A 19,873-nucleotide genomic window follows, 5' to 3' on the forward strand; every position below is an offset into this window, starting at 1 on the left:
GACATGGATTCCATTTTATATCTTAATCATCTGGGGTCTTGGAAGTTTTAATAAAAGGAATCCATGTGATAGCACAGTAGGTGGGGGACATTTGCCTTGCTTGTAGATGACTCTGGTTCAATCCCTGGCATTCCATATATTTCCCCAAGCCCTGAAAATAGTAAATTCTGAATGTAGAGTCAGTATTCACCCCTGAGAATTGCTGGACATGGCCCCCAAATGGAAAAAAATATTGATAAAGGGTGTAATTTTGTTGGATGTAGGATGTAATAATTGACTAAGAAGTACACTGACAGTAGGTAGATCTATTTAAAAGAAGAAGAGAAAACTAGGGAACAATAGTGCTATTTTTTTCAGTAGTGCTATTTTCTACTTACTACTTGATATTAGGAAGTCTGTACAAGGAAATATAAACTCAAGGATTTTAATAACTTTGTTTTTTTTGCACATTTTCTATGGGAAAGATGCCTTAATTTTCATGAAGATGTTAGTTGTATATTGGATATAATACCTGAGAGGACCTAGCTCCTTAAGATGAACAAGCCCTGGGTTAGTAAATTCCATCTTGGTGCAACATGACATAAATAACTTGATTCTTGGAATGGTTTTCATTATCAAGAAAACACATGGATGAAGGAAAAACTCAAGCAGCGCTTTATGGATTCAAAATGTTGCTTACAAAGACCTATAGTTTGGACTCAAAGTAGAGTTTAACCTAGTAAGTATTAAATTACTAAAGCACCAATAACAATTGTAATCATTATTTTAATTGACCTTACCTAAATAAAATATGAACTTTTTATGTGCAGGAAGAAGGTAAACACATTAGATTGTTTAAAAAATGTAGGCAGACACGCAGGTCAGTGATCAATTAATCATTGATAAAGGGGCAAGAAATACAAAGTGGACCAAGTAAAGCCTCTTGAACAAGTGGTGTTTGGAAAATGGATCATCTACATCCAAGAGAGTGAACTCAGACCTCTATTTCATACCATGAAAAAAGGTCACATCAAAATGGATGGAAGACCTTGATATCAGACCTAAAACTATAAGGCACATAGAGGAAAACGTAGGCAGAAGACTACATTGCAAAAGGTACATAGAGGAAAATGTAAGCAGAATACTACATTCTGTGATACCAAAACTAAAGATATCTTCAAAAAAGAAACACCACTGGCCAAACAAGGAAAAATAAACAAATGGCACTACATTAAACTGAGAAGTTTCTGCACCTCAAAGGAAATGGTGACTAGGATACAAAGGCTACCCGTGGAATGGAAAAAACTATTTAATTAATACAAATATGATAAGGGGTTGATAGCTAAGATATTCAAGACACTGGTAAAACTCAGAAAAAAATACTATGTAGGCCCATCCAAATACGGGGAGAAGAAGTGAGCAGATATTTCCTCAGAGGAAAAAAACAGATAACTAAAAGTCACATGACAAAATGATCCACATCAGTAATCATTAGGGAGATGCAAATTAAAACAACAATGACGTACTATCTTATGCCACAGAGAATGGCACATATCAGAAAGAACAAGAACAAACACCCAGTGTGGGAGAAATTGGATGCAGAGAGAGATGGATTCTTCTTTTTTTTGGGGGGGGGGTCACACCTGGCAGTGCTCAGGGGTTACTCCCGGCTACACTTAGAAATCACTCCTAAAAATTCTCTACATCACTAATTATCAGGGAAATGAAAATCAAAACAACTGTGAGGTACCACCTCACACCACAGAGATTGGCACACATCACAAAGAATGAGAACAAACAGTGTTGGTGGAGATGTGGAAAGGAGCTCTTATCCACTGCTGGTGGAAATGTCATCTAGTTTATAGAAAGCAATATGGAGATTCCTCCAAAAACTGGAAACCAAGCTCCCATATGATCCAGCTATACTACTCCTAGAAATATGCCCATAGGAACACAAAAATACAATACACAAAATCCCTTCCTTACACCTATATTCATTGCAGCACTAATTACCATCACAAGACTCTGGAAACAACCAAGATGCCCTTCAACAGACGAATGGCTAAAGAAACTGTGGTACATATACACAATGGAATATTATGCAGCTGTCAGGAGAGATGAAGTCATGAAATTTTTCAATACATGGATGTACATGGAATCTATTATGCTGAGTGAAATAAGTCAAGAGAGAGAGAAAATGCAGAATGCTCTCACTCATCTATGGGCTTTAAAAAAATGAAAGACATTCTTGCAATAATAACTTTCAGACACAAAAGAGAGAAGGGCTGGAAGTTACAGCTCACCTCATGAAGCTCACCACAAACAGGGATGAGTTTAGTTTAGAGAAATAACTACATTTCGAACTATCTAATAATGAGAATGTATGAGGGAAATAGAAAGCCTGTGTAGAGTACAGGCAGGGGTTGGGGTGGGTAGGAGGAAGATTTGGGACATTGGTGAAGGGAATGTTGCACTGGTGGATGGGTGGTGTTCTTTACATGACTGAAACCCAAACACAATCATGTATGCAATAAAGGTGTTTAAATAAAATGTAAATAAAAAAAGAAATCACTTCTAGCAGACTCAGGGGACCATATGGGATGCCAGAATTCAAACCACCGTCCTTCTGCATGCAAGGCAAATGCCCTACCTCCATGCTATCTCTCTGGCCAAGAGAGAAATTCTTATTCACTCTGGTTAGGAATATTGACTAGCCCAGCCTTTTTTTTTTTATAGAGAACTATTTGGATATTCCTCAGAAAACTCTAAAGGCTGCTTCAGTCTACTCCACAGCCATGTGCTCCTCCTACTCAAGAAACGCCAGCATGTGACATAGAAAACATTACTACAATCGTGATAATGGGAAAACATGCAGATTTCCACCAAGTTTAGAGAATGAAGATGGTAAGTTTGATAACCTGAAAAGTATAAACCACTGATTTACTCTCATATAATGACTTTAGAGAAGAAATATGGAGAATATTCGAACTAAAAGTAAGCATGGAATGAACTGAACAAGCTACAGATAATAATCAAGAGAATCTGAGAGAGTAGAAATAAGAAAACTTCAAACTGAAATAACAGGGCTGAAAAACATGGTAGGCAAAATGAAAACCTCATTGGAAAGCCTGTCCTATAGAATAAAAGTCAGTGATCTGGAATAAGAGATGCATGACAACTACATACAACATAAGAGGTTGGAAAAGAGCCTCAAAACAAATTATCAGACAATAATAGGAAAGGTCCCCAAAGAATGTGAACAGATAATAGAAGTCTTTTATAAAATCAACAGAAAAAACTTAAGAATCATTGGATCCAAGTCTCAGAGACCCAGAAAATAACCCTTATAAAATATTAACAATCAAGGACATCATTGCAGAGAAACTCAAAAAGATAAAGGGTGTATGCAACCAAATTCTACATGCCCAATGAGTACCAGCCAAAAGAGATCTAAAGAAAAGCAGCCCAAGAGATAAAAAAAAAAAAAAGCAGAGATTCAAAGGGTAATTAGAAATTACTTTGAGGGACCCGGAGAGATAGCACAGCGGCATTTGCCTTGCAAGCAGCCAATCCAGGACCAAAGGTGGTTTGGTTCGAATCTCGGTGTCCCATATGGTCCCCGTGCCTGCCAGGAGCTATTTCTGAGCAGACAACCAGGAGTAACCCCTGAGCACCGCAGGGGAGTGCCCAAAAACCAAAAAAAAAAAGAAAATTACTTTGAAAAACTATATGCCACAAAACATGAAAACCTGGAAGAAATGAATAGGATTCTTGGACTCTTATAACCTCCCAAGCTTTGAACCAAGATGATCTAGCATATCTAAATAGACTCATCACTATTGAGGAAATTAACAATGGTAATCAAAAATCTGCCCAAAAACAAAAGCCCAAGCCCATGAATTTACTAATAAATCCTTTCAGACATACAAGGGGCTGGGAGATAGCATGAAGGTAGGTATGTTTGCCTTGCATGCAGAAAGATAGTGGTTCAAATCCTGGCATCCCATATGATCCCTCGTGCCTGCCAGGCATAATTTCTGAATGTAAGAGCTAGGAGTAACTCCTGAGTACTGCCGGGTGTGACCCAAAAACCAAGAAAATAAAAACCAAGAGGTCCTAATGCCTATACTTTTCTGGCTTTTCCAGGAAATTGAAGCAACAGAAACACTCCCAAATAGTTTTTTTCTTAAAAACCTAACATAAAATCTATAAAAGCTTTTCATAAAGCTAACATCCTCCTGATACCAACACCAAAAAGAGATGCTATAAATAAAAAGAACTCCAGACCAATATCCCTGATAAACACAGATGCAAAAATCCTCAATAAAATCGTAGTCAATTGGATGGAATGCCTCATCAAGAAGTCACCAACATGACCAAGTAGGATGTATTCTTTAGACTCAATGTCTTGGAGTGTTTTACCTATGTATTGTTCTATATATCTTATGGTTTCAGGTCTGATATCAAGGTCTTTAGTCCATTTGCATTTGACCTTTGTGCATAGTGTTACATGAAGATCTGAGTTCGTTTTATTGCAAGTGGCTGACCAGTTGTCCCAACACCACTTGTTGAACAGGCTTTCCTTGCTCTATTTTGCATTCTTTCCCCCCTTATCAATGATGAGTTAAATGTATGTCTGGAGAACATTCTCTGAGTACTCTAGTCTATTCCACTGATCTGAGGGTTTGCCTTCTTTCCCCAATACCATGCTGATTTAATGACTATAGATTTGTAGTACAGTTTAAAGTTGTGAAAAGTGATACCTCACCATATTCCTTTTGCCAAGGGTAGCTATAGCTATTCTCAGGTGTTTATTGTTCCAGATGAATTTCAGGAGTGTTTGATCCACTTCTTTAAAGAATTTCATAGGTATCCTTAGAGGGATTGCATTACATCTGTCCAATGCAAGTGTTGCCTGTGCATGTTTTTCAACTCTCCTGTCTCCTGAACCTTTTGGAAGTGGGCTGAAAAGGGTCAAGAAAAATAGTTCTCCCAGAGGCTCATCAAGGGCCAGAATGACAAGGAACTGTGTCCAACCATGAAAACCGGCTATCTGCAGTAATCTGCAGAAAGGCTAGTCCCCTGTTTGTGACTTCAGGCTGGGAATATTAATGCCTTCCCAGTGGTTTCCGACTGTGAGAAACTGTAAGTGTTGCCTGTGTGTTTTTTCCACTGTCCTGTCTCCTGAACCTCTTGGAGTGGGCCAAAAAGGGCCCAGAAAAATAACTCTCCCAGAGGCTCATCCAAGGGCCAGGAATGCCAAGGAACTGTGTCTGACCATGAAAACTGGGTATCTGCAGCATTCTGCAGAAAGGGAAGTCCCCTGTTTGTGACGTCAGGCTGGGAATATTTATGCCTACCCAGTGGTTCCCGACTGTGAGAAACTGTAAGTGTTGCCTGTGCATGTTTTTCCACTGTCCTGTCTCCTGAACCTCTTGGGAGTGGGCCGAAAAGGGTCCAGAAAAATAGCTCTCCCAGAGACTCCAGAAGATCATGCTGCTCCACTTTGCTTCGCAGCCGCGTACTCTGTCTAACCAATGAACCCCACCACAACACACAGAAAAAAATCACACTGCAAGCGTAACAATGGGGAAACCTCGCAGGCAAAGACCATGCACAGAGAATGAAGACAATAGTGCGGATGACCTAAAAAAATTCCAACCATCTGATTAACCTCTCAGATAAGGAGTTTAGAATAAAAATAAGGAAGATGTTTGTAGAACTCAAAGAAAGCATAGATTGATCTGAACAGAACACAAAGACAGAAATCAGAAAACTCCAAACTGAAATAACAGATCTGAAAAACACGGTAGCTCAACTGAAAACCTCAGTGGATGGCCTCGCCAGCAAGGTACAGAAGATGAGGACAGAATTGGCGTGCTGGAAGATGAGATGCAGAAAAACTCAACACAACAGAAGAAATTAAAAAAAACAACCTTAAGACAAATGAACAGGTAATGGAAAAAGTACTCAAGGGAAATATGAACAGATGAAAATAGAAGTCTTTGATAAACTCAACAGAAACAACATAAGAATCATTGGAGTCCCAGAGGCCCAGGTAGAAGATCTCCAGGAAGAATCAACTGTCAAAGACACCAACAAAGAGACACTCACAGAGTTAAGGACTACATGCAATCAAATCCTGCATGCCTGAAGAGTACCAGCTAAAGAGACCCAAAGAAAACACCCCAAGACACATCCCTCATTATGATGACAAATTCCAAAGATAGAAATAGAATTCTGAAAGCAGCAAGATTAAAAAAGAAAATTACATTCAAAGGACCATCCCTAAGACTTACAGCAGACATGTCACAAGAAACTCTCAAGGCCAAAAGACAGTGGTGGGATATTGTGACAAGACTGAATGAAATGGGTGCCTCACCGAGAATACTGCACCAGCCCGACTCACATTCAGTGTTGAAGGAAAGATATATAGCTTCATGGATAAAACAACAGCTCAGAAACTTCACAGAATGAAAAACCAGCCTTAAAGGAAAAACTGACAGGTCTACTTTAAGACAAGAGAGACCAACAAACACAGCAAACTTATCTACAAAAGATGACATTAAATCCTATGACAATCATCTCTCTCAATGTCAATGGACTAAATTCACCAATTAAAAGACACAGAGTGGCAAAATGGGTCAAAAAGATGAATCCAAACCTTCTGCTGCCTACAAGAAACACACCTGAATAGTCAGAAAAAACATAGACTCAAAATCAAAGGCTGGAGGAAAATCATCCAAGCAAACAAACACTTAAAAAAAGCAGGGGTGGCCATATAAATATCTGATGACACCAACTTTATACTCAGAAAACTTGTAAGAGACAAAGATGGACACTATGTACTAATCAAGGGATATGTGCAACAGGAAGAAATCAGACTATTAAACATATATGCAACCAATGAGAGACCAGCAAATTATTTAATACAATTCCTGACAACAAACTGACGTCAATAATAACACAATAATTGTGGGAGACATCAACACGGGCCTGGTCAACACTTGATAGGTTAACAGACTGAAACACAACAAAAACATACTAGCCCTGAAAAGTGTAATGGAAGAAAGTGGACTAGTATATATATATAGGACACTCCACCCCAAAAAACCTGGATACACATTCTTCTCCAATGGACATGGGTCATTCTCCAGGATAGACTACATGCTGACACATAAAACATACCTTCATAAAATCAAGAGGATAGAAATCTTGCAGGATACCTTTGCTGACCACAAGGCTCTGAAATTAGATGTGAACTACAAAGGCACACGGAAGAAAAACTTTAACAATTGAAAATTAAACAGCCTGCTACTGAACAACTAGTGGGTCCGCAATGAAATCAAAGAGGAAATCAAAACTTTCCTGAAAACAAATGATAATGAAGACACAAACTACCAGAATCTATGTGACATAGCAAAAGCGTTCCTGAGAGGAATATTTATAGCTTTGCAAACACACATCAGGAAGGAGAAGGGGCCCTACCTGAATAGTTTAATGATGCAGCTCATAAAATTAGATAATGCTCAACAAAAGGACCCAAAAATAGGGAGACAGAAGAAAATAACAAAGCTGAGAGCAGAAATCAATGAAGTTCAAACCCAAAAAACAATCTGATAGGTGAATGAAAGCAGAAGTTGGTTCTTTGGAAAAATAAACAGATTGATAGACCATTGGCAAAACTCACAAAGAAAGAAAGAGAGAGAAACCTGATAACCCGTATTAGAAATGAAAAGGGGGAGATCATGGCAGATATTGCAGAGATCCAAGGGTAATCAGAGACTACTTTGAGAAACTTTATGCTACTAAACATGAGAACCTTGAAGAAATGGATAAATTCCTTGGACACTTATAACCTTCCACAGTTAAGTAAGAAGGATGTATCATATCTAAACACCCCCATCACGATTGAGGAAATTGAAACTGGAATCAAACATCTGCCCAAAAAGTAAAGCCCAGGTCTAGATGAATTTCTAAGTGAATTCTTTCAAACCTTTCAAGAGGAGCTACTACCAATTCTAGCCAGGCTCTGCCATGAAATTGAACAAAAAATGGGGAACACTCCCCAACAGCTTTTATGAAGCCAACATCACCTTGATACCAAAACCAGACAGAGATGCTGCCAAAAAAATTACAGACCAATATCCCTGATGCAAAGATCTTCAACAAAATCCTGACAAATAGAATCCAATGCATCATCAAGAAGATCATACAATATGACCAAGTAGGTTTGATCCCAGGAATGCAAGGATGGTTTAACATCCGTACATCTATCAACATCATATACAACATCAATAACAAGAAAAATAAAAAATCACATGATCATATCAATAGACGCAGAGAAAGCATTTGATAAGGTCCAACACTCATTCTTGATCAAAACACTCAGCAAGATGGGAATGAAAGGATCCTTTCTCAATCTAGTTAAAGCCGTCTACCACAAGCCAATGGCAAATATTATCCTCAATGGAGAAAAACTAAAAGCCTTTCCTCTAAATTCTGGTACAAGACAAGGCTGTCCGCTCTCACCACTCCTCTTCAACATAGTACTGGAAGTTCTTGCTATAGCGATCAGGCAAGAAAAAGATATCAAGGGAATCCAGATAGGAAAGGAAGAAGTTAAGCGCTCACTGCTTGCAGATGACATGATACTATACTTAGAAAACCCTAAAGACTCTCCCAAAGAGCTTCTAGAAACAAACTCATATAGCAAAATGGCAGGCTACAAAAATTAACACACAGAAATCAATGGCCTTTCTATACACCAATAATGATAGGGAAGTGATAGATGTCAAGAAGGCAATCCCATTCACATTAGTGCCACACAAACTCAAATATCTTGGAATCAACTTGACCAAAGACCTGAAGGACCTATACAAAGAAAAGTATAAAGCCCTATTTTAAGAAATAAGAGAGGACACATGGAAATGGAAACACATACCCTGCTCTGGATTGGTATGATTAACATCATTAAAATGACAATACTCCCCAAAGCATTGCACAGATTTAATGTGATCCCTCTAAAGGTAACTCATGACATTCTTCAAAGAAGTGGATCAAACACTTATGAAGTTTATCTAGAACAATAAACACCCTTGAATAGCTAAAGCACTCCTAGGGAAAAGGAAAATGGGAGGCATTACTTTTCCCAACTTTAAACTGTACTACAAAGCAATAGTTATCAAAACAGCATGGTATTGGAATAAAGACAGACCCTCAGATTAGTGGAATAGGCTTGAATTCTCAGGCAATGTTCCCCAGACATACCAATCACCTAATCTTTGACAAAGGAGCAAGAAATCCTAACTGTAGCTGGGAAAACCTCTTCAACAAGTTGGAGTAGGCAGAACTGGTTAGCCCTTGCAAAAAAAGTGAACATAAGACCCCCAGTTAACATCATGTATGAAAATTAATCAAATGGATTTAATTTAATCCAATTTAATCCAAATGGATTTAAAGACCCTATATATCAGACCTGATACCATAAGGTATATAGAACAACACGTCGGTAAAAACACTCCATGACAATGAGACTAAAGGGCATCTTCAATGACGAAAACTGCACTCTCCAAACAATTGGAAGCAGAGATAAACAGATGGGAATACATTAAGCTGAGAAGCTTCTGCACCTCAAAAGAAATAGTGCCCAGATATGAGCCACCCACTGTGTTGGAGAAACTATTCACCAAATACCATTAGATAAGAGGCTAAAATCCAAAATATACAGGGCACTGACAGAACTTTACAAGAAAAAACATCTAATCCCATCAAAAAATGGGTGAAGAAATGAACAGACACTTTGATAAAAAAAGAAATACCAAATGACCAAAAGGCACATGAAAAAATGCTCCTCATCACTGATCATCAGGGAGATGCCAAATTAAAACAAAGATGAGATTCTACCTCACACCACAGAGATTGGTGCACATCACAAAGAATAAGAAACAATAAGTGCTGGCGGGGATGTGGAGAGAAGGAACTCTTATCCACTGGTGGCATGCCGTCTAGTCCAACCTCTATGAAAAGCGATGGAGATTCCTCCAAAAACTGGAAATTGAGCTCCCAATAGATCCAGCTATTCCACTCCTAGGTATATACTCTAGGAACACAAGAATACAATACAAAAAACCCTTCCTCACACCTATATTTACTGCAGCACTATTCACAATAGGCAGGCTCTGGAATGCTCTTCAACAGACAAATGGCTAAAGAAATTTGGTACATATACACAATGAAATATTATGCAGCCATCAAGAGAGATGAAGTCATGAAATTTTCCTATACATGAATGTACATGAAGTCTATCATGCTGAGTGAAATAAGTCAGAGGGAGAGATAGACACACACAAAATAGTCTCACTCATCTATGGGTTTTAAGAAAAATAACAGTCATTTTTGCAACATTCCTCAGAGACAATGAGAGGAGGGCTGGAACTTCCAGCTCACTTCATGAAGCTCACCACAAAGAGTGGTGAGTGCAGTTATAGAAATAACTACACTGAGAGCTACCATAATCATGTGAATGAAGGAGGGAACTGGAAAGCCCGTCTAAAGTACAGGTGGGTGTGGGGTGGGTTGGAGGGAGATTTGAGACATTGGTGGTGGGAATGTTGCACTGGTGAAGGGGGTGTTCTTTACATGACTGAAACCTAATCACAATTATATTTGTAATCAAGATTTTTAAATAATAAAAAAATTAAAAAATCTGTCCAATGCTTTGGGAAGTATTTGTTAATCCTCCCAATCTATGAGCAGGGTATGTGTCTCCATTTTTGTGTGTCCTGTTTTATTTCTTGAAGCAGGGTTTTGTAGTTTTCTTTGTACAGGTCCTTCACACCTTTAGTTAAGTTTAGTCTGAGACATTTGAGTTTATGGGACACTAATGTGAATGGGATTTTTTTTTTAATTTTTATTGTGACCAAAGTGCATTACAAATCTTTCACAGAATTATTTGCGGTACATAGTGACAATGAATTCGGGGCATTCCCACCACCAGTGCTGTCCTCCCTCCAACCCTGTTCCCAGCATGTATCCCATTTCTCCCTCCTTTACCCCCCAGAATGTTAGTGCAACTGGTCTCCACTTTACAGCTTGTTGTAGATTGAGCATCCATTCCACCATCATTGGAGATAAAGAGGATAAGAAAAAAAGGAAGAAAAAAAATTGGTAACAACTACCAAAAAAAGAAAGAAGAGGAGAAAAAAAAAGAAAAATGAAAGAAAAAAAAGTGCACGCGACAAAGAAAGATTTAAAAAAAAATCACCAAATAATAACCACAAGAGTGAAAAAAAAAAAAAAGAGAAAAGTGGAAGAAAAAAGAGAAGAAAAATAAAGTCAAAAACTAATAAATCAAAACAAAACAAGAAAAAGAAAGGGTGCTGGAGTGGCAGGGTTTGGCATTCCCCTACTTTTTTTTTTTTTGCATAGGCACAATAAGCATTGGAGAAGAAAGGGAATTCCTGTGGCCTAAGAGATTCAGCATTTCTCCAACCTTGAAGCATACTATCATGGGATCAACCTCTGGCTCCATATATACTCATTGCCCCATCCCAAAGGCTTTTTTGTGGTGCCAGGAAACTTTCCTCTCAGTTGTGGGTGAGAAAATCAAGGCACTGTAGCTAGCGATCTTGGTATTTGCGCAGGTCATAGGACAGGGTCTAGGATAGAGTCTTTATGGTACTAGAGGTTCCTATCCATCATTGTTGCTGGGATTTTTTTTTTTTAATATCCATTTCTTCTCTATCATTATTGATGTATAAGAAGGCCATTGATTTTTGCATGTTAATTTAGTAACCTGCCACTCAACTATATGAATTTATTTTTTCTAGAAGCTTTTTGGTAGAGTCTTTCAAGTTTTCTAAATATAGTTTTATGTCATCTGCAAAAAGTGAGAGCATGACATCTTCCTTTCTTATCTGGATGCGCTTGATATCCTTTTCTTGCCTAATCGCTATGACAAGAACTTTCAGCACTATGTTGAATAAGAGTGGTGACAGGGCAACCTCATTTTGAACCAGATTTTAGAGGAAAGGCTTCTAGTTTATCTCCATGGAGAATAATATTCTCCATTGGCTTGTGGTAAATGGCCTTGTAATAATTTAAACTGAGAGATGCAGGAATAAAAAATGTCTTACGAAAATGACAAAGGGCACTGCATGAGCACCGAACATAGGAAGATTATTTGAACTTCTTTTGGAGAATTTGTTTTATACCCTAGATTATTTGTTCAATTCCAGGTAGTCAAGTGACTTACCCTATTCCAGGAGGGATAGATACTGGAAAGTCCTTCCCAAAAAGCAGGAACCAAGGCACTCCAGTGAATGTAGCTGGAGTGGGGTGGAGACAGTGGGATTAAGTGAATAAAACATGGATGCAACATAACATGTTTTACTTTCTCCCTGTATCTGACTTTGTTTTGTTTTATTTTAAAGTAGAGACCAGAGTTTCCTTATCTTGAAAAATCAAGAGATTTTTAGAGAAAAGTCCTGACAATTAGTGAGTTTCTCAACAACAATCCTCTGTGCATGAAAAGCTATATTAATTAGTTACAGAGCCTTCCCAAAGAGCCAGACGTTCTATTCAGTTTCAGTTCTTATACTTAAATATAATTGCACTGGGAATCAACAATGTAAGGCATTCATATATAAGGAAAGTGCTTCTATGAAAAACAAACCCGACAAGGATTAAAAAAGGACAGAGAATTGGAAGTGCAAGTATATAAAGTAATATATGAAGGTGAGAACTTAAAAAAAATTGTCGCTATGTGTCTTTTGTTTTTGTTTTTGGGCCACGCCGGGTGACACTCGGGAGTTACTCCTGGCTATGTGCTCAGAAATAGCTCCTGGCAGAGGCAGGAGTAACCCCTGAGCACCGCTGGGTGTGTCAACCCCCCAAAAAAGAATAGCTTAAGATAAATTGGAGAATAAAAACATTTTCAAAGAAATTCTACAAAAACATTTCCCAGAATTGAAGCATCTAAGCTTTGAGATTGAAAAAGTCTGCTGAATACCACATCACAAGGACAAAAATAGAATCATGGCAAAGTATCAAGAAATCAAAGTATTTGGGGAAAAAGAGAAAATCACAGAAGCTTCTAAGGGATTAGGGAGTAGAATAGAGCTCAACAGACAAATTAGAAGGAACAGAAAAATTAAAAAGAATGTGTTTAGAATTTTAACTGGATCATAGCTTTTCATCTAAAATTATATACCCAAACAAACATTCTTGATCTAATAGACAAATTGACAGCACTTTTATATTGGCAAAAGTTAAAAAAAAAAGTACCTCTTCATATCCTTTGGGAATAATAATATTTACCAAGGAAAAATATATAGAAAATCAGATTCTTCACAGAGGAGAGAAGCAAAAGGAAATCTCTTCTCAGAATGATTCAGATTGGAAATGAGGGGTGATAGCAGTGGGAAAGAGGGTATCTCATGAACAAAAGGGACTTGGCATTGAGTGCACTGAAAGCGGATTTCTACCTCCAGCAGATTTTAGACATGAAATGTAGGCCAAGACATAAAATATTATTTTCAGGAAAAATATAAAGTTATTTAAGAAAAGAAATGTAATTTAGTATGCCCCACAGAGCCACTGTGATGAATATTTTGATAGCTACAATGATAATAAGCATTCAAACTGACTTTACCTCAAAGTGTGAAACAACTCCACAGTGGAAAGAGGGAAAATATTTGTGTTTGTGTGGTGTGTGTGGGGTGGGAGCAGTGCTGCAGAATTACACAAATTTAGTTCAATGTGGAGAACTCAGATTCTGGAACCAATTGACAGGTTCAAATATTTGCATCATCATTTATTACCATCAGAATTGTGTAATTTGGGGCCAATACACCATCTGTATTGTTTCTAATTTTCTGTACTTAGCTTCAATTTTTAAAAATTTTATAATATTATGGACCACACTGAGTCATTGTGAAGAAGAAAACTATTATCATGCATAATGTCCCTAGACCATTTCTGGTACACCATTTATACTTTATGAGTGTTACCTACCAGTTTGATCTTCTATAGTGATGCCAAAATAGAGATATCCTAAGTTGAAAACTTGTATATGTGAGCATATTATTTAGAAATATAAGGAATTTGCACTGCCTGTGGCTGACCCTATTTAACTCTAGAGATTGCACGTGGTCTCCTGAACATGGCGGGAGTTATTCCTGAATACCTCTGTATGTGTTCTGGCCACCCCCCCCTCCCAAATATACAATAATAGTGAAGATGAAGACATCTGGAATAAAATAAAATTGTTGATTCAGAAGGGAGCAAAATGAAATGATGGTAGAGTGTGACAAGAGTGAAGAATTTTATTAAGATATTGGCATTATTGAGTCCCCATGGCAATTTACTTCAAAATTAAATTAAAAATAAAAAAGCTAAAATGAATCTCTAGGTTGTAGTCTAAATACAATATTATTAAGACTTGGATGGAATATTTATGCTTTTATAGAAAGGGTGCTGTGGTCAAAAACCCTAAAAAAGAACACTTTCTGGAACACCAAACCTATCATGATTAGAGCTGAGTCCACACTGAGAAAATGTTAATTTGAGGCATTTATCTGACTAGTATCAGGATAATCCAAGCCTGCTTCCTTGAACCCTTCAATTATTTTGTCCCAAATCACCAGAATTCAAAAGAACTGATGTGTTTGGGTAATTCTGGCAAGAATTATTCAGATAATTTCCCAGTCCTTGATTTCACTTTTGGATAGTAACTCACATTCTGAGAGACCAAAATTGGAAAGGAGAATGGTTTAAATTTAAAAATCACAGTTTTGCAAGAACTCTAACTTGCTGACTTGGTATCTAGGCACAGATTCTGTTTCTAGAGCCCATGGTGATATCAAGTGACTAGGAGGATTAGTCCAGGCCTGTGTGCATTGACACTGACAGTCCAATATGGGCATTTTGTTGTTTTTGTGATCTCTTTCAGATCTTTAATGAACATATCCATCAATTCCATCTACTGATACATGGGACGGGTTCAAAGTATTAAAATCAGGTTCTTTCCCAAAATTAACTAATGGTGGGTGAGCCTGTGATCAGAGACCTAATGTGGGCAAACTACATATTTTTGTATAAAAGGGCAGTCCCCATCCTTTGTATAGTCTTTCCCTTGGCCTTCCTCCTTTTTCTATGTCTATTCAATACGTGAGCAGGTACCAACAGTAGACTGGCGGTATAAATGAAGATATGAGAGGGCTGTGAAAGATTCTAGTGGCATCTCCTCCATCTCTATCTCCCATGGCTCTCCCCCTGTTCCAACTGAAGCCTCTAAAAATTCTTTCTGGTACGATTGGTATTGGCTCATTGTATGCCTGATATAACTGTACTATGTATAACTCTGTAAATCGTGATCTTAATAAAAATTAAAATATGTTTAAATTCTCTCTGAATTAGGAAGACCCCAAACAAATGGTACAAGCACATCTAAATATCTAAGACACTGTTGAATGGATGTCCACTGGAAATCCTGGCATGGTAGCCTTCAAGAAGGTTAAATATTGGCACTGTCTCCACACAGCATGACAAAAAAATACCAAGCAACCGAATACTTGCTAAGGTACTTCAAAATGTTCACCATAAGAAAGTTTATTACTCAATCATCAACAATTTTTAACTGTGTCCCATGGTGATTCAATAAAGTTAAAAAAAGATAAGGATTATCACCGTCACTAGAGAATATGCATTCCCTTTGGACACATTCACACTGAATCTCGTTGGAGTGAAATTGGAGATAGAGATGGAGCTCTTTGCTATCTGGCTATTAAAGAACCAGGTTAAGGAAATACAATGTGAATATACAGAAGTTGACTTTGGTTTTCTAAGGCAGTGATTCCCACTGTAAAATTCTACCCACAGTTGTTGGCTACTCAAGGCAGCACATACTCATATCCTACCTCTCCGGGATCTGATTCTACTAGAAAACATGGAATTTGAGTTGTGACACCTTTTTCTAGTGTCAACCCATCCTACTTCACTATGAATCTGTTTAATGAGTCTCTGTAGTTCTCTTTCTGCAGAGTGGAGGACCTTTGGCAAAGAAACTCCACAAAACTGTGGGTCATTTCAAAGGAGAAAACATTCCTGGGTGTTTATTTGGAGAAATGGTTCATAATGGGGATATCTTCTCTCTTTCTTCAGTGTGAAATAGGTGTAGTACTCTTGGATGAATTGGAATCTACAAGCAGCAGTGGTGTAAGTGAAAGGGACAGAGATGGAGCAGAGCAGCGCCGGGAATATGTGCAGGGGTGGAGACCAGAGAGACTCTAGGGTTTTCAGAAGTAGAGAGAGTGCCATGGGTATATGGGACCAACTGCTGCTGGTTAACTCTGGACTCTGTAGCTGGAATATCAGAAATGATTAGACAAGACTCAATCCTGTGTTCTTTTTAGGAGCCACGTGCATATCTATAGTAAAACTAAAAGCACTTGTTCTCATTACACTTTAACCAACTTTTCTGAGCTTACACCAGTAGGACTCATCAAGGTCTAGATATTTTAAACCATACATTCCTAGCTTAAAGAGTGGAACTCCTGGAACTTATAACCCCCAAGATTCCTTAAAAAATAAATGAGTGAAATACACACTAAGGCATGAAGGTCAAACCTTTCAGACTCTATGAAGATGTGGCTGTTCTGGTGGCTTCGAAGGGAGGAGATAGGGTAAATGGTGGGGGTGGGGATGGTGTCTTTTAGCAAGAGTTTTCCTCTTTGCATGGTGTCCACATTTTCTCCTCATTCTGCAGAGATTGTTCACTGGAGCTTAACACACACACACACACACACACACACACACACACACCTGCAAAAGTGGTCACCCAGTATCTCACCCCTAATTTTCCATAGTCATGGTCATTTTTCTTGACTGTGGTATCCTGACAATAAGGACAAAAGGTTATGTACTGATCTTTCATTTGGGTTTAGCAGATCAACAGCCACCACTCACATGATCTTGAATCAAATATAACCCTTCTCTTTGAAGAGGCTGTTGATGAACCTTGAAATCTGTACAAAGCATGAGACCAGGTCTTGGCTTTGAATATAAATTCCCAGGTGGTGAATGCTTTGGCAGTGAAAGCCACACTAATGTTTATTGTTAATGTATTTTTTCCAGTTTTTTTTAAACTCTGAACCTGGCAAACGGTGGCTGGTGGTGTTTGAGAAGCAATCAGGGCCACACTTGGTAGTAGTGGGGGTTGCAGGACTACTAACTGAGAGATATATTATGTCAAGGGTCAAATGCAAGGATTTGCACATGCTAGTATATTTTTAAGAAATCTCTTTCACATTTGGCAGCAAGGATTAGGGATTTCCTGATGCTGAGCCCCTCAGCAGCAGTGTGGGCCTCTGGGTTAATGTCCTCTGTTTATCAGTGAGTGGAATCAGTGCTCACTGGATGTGTCACGGATCTCAGACAGACTTAAACTTTGGGAAATAAATGCCTTATTGGCATTTTAAGACAAATAATTGCAAACATTCTCTGGAGTTGTAATAACTCAAAACCAAACTTGTCCTTTATATAAGAAAAAGTAAAGGATAAAACCGCTTGTTATAAACAAAGTCATCTTCAACCGTTGAAATGCACTGGGAAAGCTGTTCAAAGAAATGGAGTTGAATCTAATTTTAAAGGGCATTGAAAAGAAATTTAGCTTCTCTGCTATCAAGCTGTGACCAATTTAGAGAAATAAATAGCTAACAGAACTCCCTCAAAGAGCTGACATTCTTAACATGTATTTATTGCCCCCATTTTTTTTTACTAGGAAAAATAAAACTTTCTTAGAAACTCCATTGTGATTCCAGTGTTTGTATCGAGTCAAGTCCTACTGCTCCAAATCTCTCTCCAAGGCTATGTAAACCCAGTCATGTAGGGGCCGAATACTGGGGTCAAACCAATGACTATCATTTACATCATTGGATAACCAACCTTATTGCTACAATCTCAAAGGAGCTATCTGACCTCATCTGGCCCAGATGGTAAGAGACGACCACTTGGGAGACCACCGCCCCCCCAAGCCCCACAACATATAAACATTTAAAAACACCCCCCCCCCAAAGATTCTTCTGTAGCATGAACCAACAAGAGCTTTCACTAGCTCATCAGACTAAACTACACTAAAGCACAGTCTAATTGATAGGGTTGGAGGGAAGGTCATTCAGGTGATTATTGCAATAAATTTGAAGGGTTCAAATTGAGCCTCTAGAAGAATTATTCCTTGATAATACACCACCACCAACAATAACAGATAATACAACAACAAAACAGTAAATAAAGTGAGTGGCAGAGTTAACCGAGCCTCATATATACAATAGATCTATCACCTCACTTTGTTCTCTGATTTTTGTAATCCTATTATAGTCAGTTGTTCAGGTTGGATGGACTCTTTCTAGCAAGGGGAACTGCCTCCACTTGATTTCCAATCCTTAACATTACTCTCTTTAAATTTTTTAAAGTTACTACAAGGAGAATCTTATACAGTTGCTGAAAAACACTTTTAAGAAGATTTAAAGGTTCAGAAAATAATTAATTCTTTATATGAGTGAAAATTGATAAATGTTTGGTAGCAGACAATCTCATCCTTCAGGGAAAGACTATGCTTATATTTCTACAGAGGACGTTGCCAAAAAGAAACTCTGGGTTCCATTATGCCTCATTAGAAGTTGACATCTGTGAGATTCAGAAAAGCTTTAGCCTTTATATCACTTTAAGAAATCATGTGAAGGGGCTGGGGGGTGGCGCTAGAGGTAAGGTGCCTGCCTTGCCTGCGTTAGCCTTGGATGGACCATGGTTCGATCCCCCGGTGTCCCATATAGTCCCCCAAGCCAGGAGCAACTTCTGAGCACATAGCCAGGAGTAACCCTTGAGTGTTACTGGGTGTGGCCCCCAAAAAACAAAAACAAAAACAAACAAACAAAAAAAAAAGAAATTATGTGAAGGACCTCATTTTCAAGTAGTTATACTTTTGTATAGAAATCAGAATGTCGTTATTTATTTTTAACTCAATAAGAATCAAATTTTGTCATATCTTTTATTAGGTAGATATTAAAATGTGACAAATGAACCATGTCAGCAGGAAGTAGTCAGGCAATCTTGTTGCCCCAGTTCCTAAAAAGATCAGAGTTTTCACTTCTTGAAGTAAGATAATTATAAATTTCATTTTTATTTTTTGGTATAGGTTTTTAACAATCTCCTGTAATTGGGTCACCTTTAAAAATAACAGTATTTGTTCTAAATAGTTTCTTGAAGTTTCACATTTTTTTTAGGCTATTGTCTGATACTATTTGTTTTGGTTGCTTCTATAGATATTAAATAACTTTTCTTCTTGTTCTATGCCTCTTACAACATGTTTTACTGTTCCTAAATAAAGTTTCCTTTTCTGGTCACTTGGAAATGAAGTGCCAACTCCCCCCACCCCTCATTAAGAGTAAAAGAACTGCTGCTTGTAACCAGTCCACTCAGCTTCTTTGACTGAGCACCCTGGCTCTTTCGACCTGCAGAGAACCATTCACTTCCTGACTGCCCTGTGCTGACACATTACATCATCAGCTAAAACCTTTCCATTTTGGCCGACCTAAAACTTGATCTGCAGTGCAGAACAATACTGGATACTGTTATTTATTCTTATACCCCTATTTTTTTTTCCTATGGAAAAGGGAAGAGATAAAAGGAAACAGAAACTATATGGTCCCTGGTGATAAGCAGGTACTGTCCCTTAAGGGTGAAGTTATCGGAAGTTCATACCTTTTAAATGTCACAGGATGACAGTTAGCCCAGCCCAGTGGTATATAAAGCCCCTACCTGAAGTGCGAGGGGCGAGGGCAAGGAGGCTCTGCCGCCTCTGTTGGATGGTCCCTGACAGATTGCTTGAGAAACT

At 38.2% G+C, this 19,873-nt stretch overlaps 1 protein-coding gene across 1 annotated transcript in view; it reads right to left on the bottom strand.

Annotated features, from left to right (window-relative positions):
• Positions 1 to 19,873, bottom strand: part of SNCAIP (synuclein alpha interacting protein) — a 101,589-nt gene that overhangs the window by 922 nt on the left and 80,794 nt on the right.

Source organism: Suncus etruscus, chromosome 4 (genome assembly GCF_024139225.1).
Source record: "Suncus etruscus isolate mSunEtr1 chromosome 4, mSunEtr1.pri.cur, whole genome shotgun sequence".
Classification (NCBI taxonomy): domain Eukaryota; kingdom Metazoa; phylum Chordata; class Mammalia; order Eulipotyphla; family Soricidae; genus Suncus; species Suncus etruscus.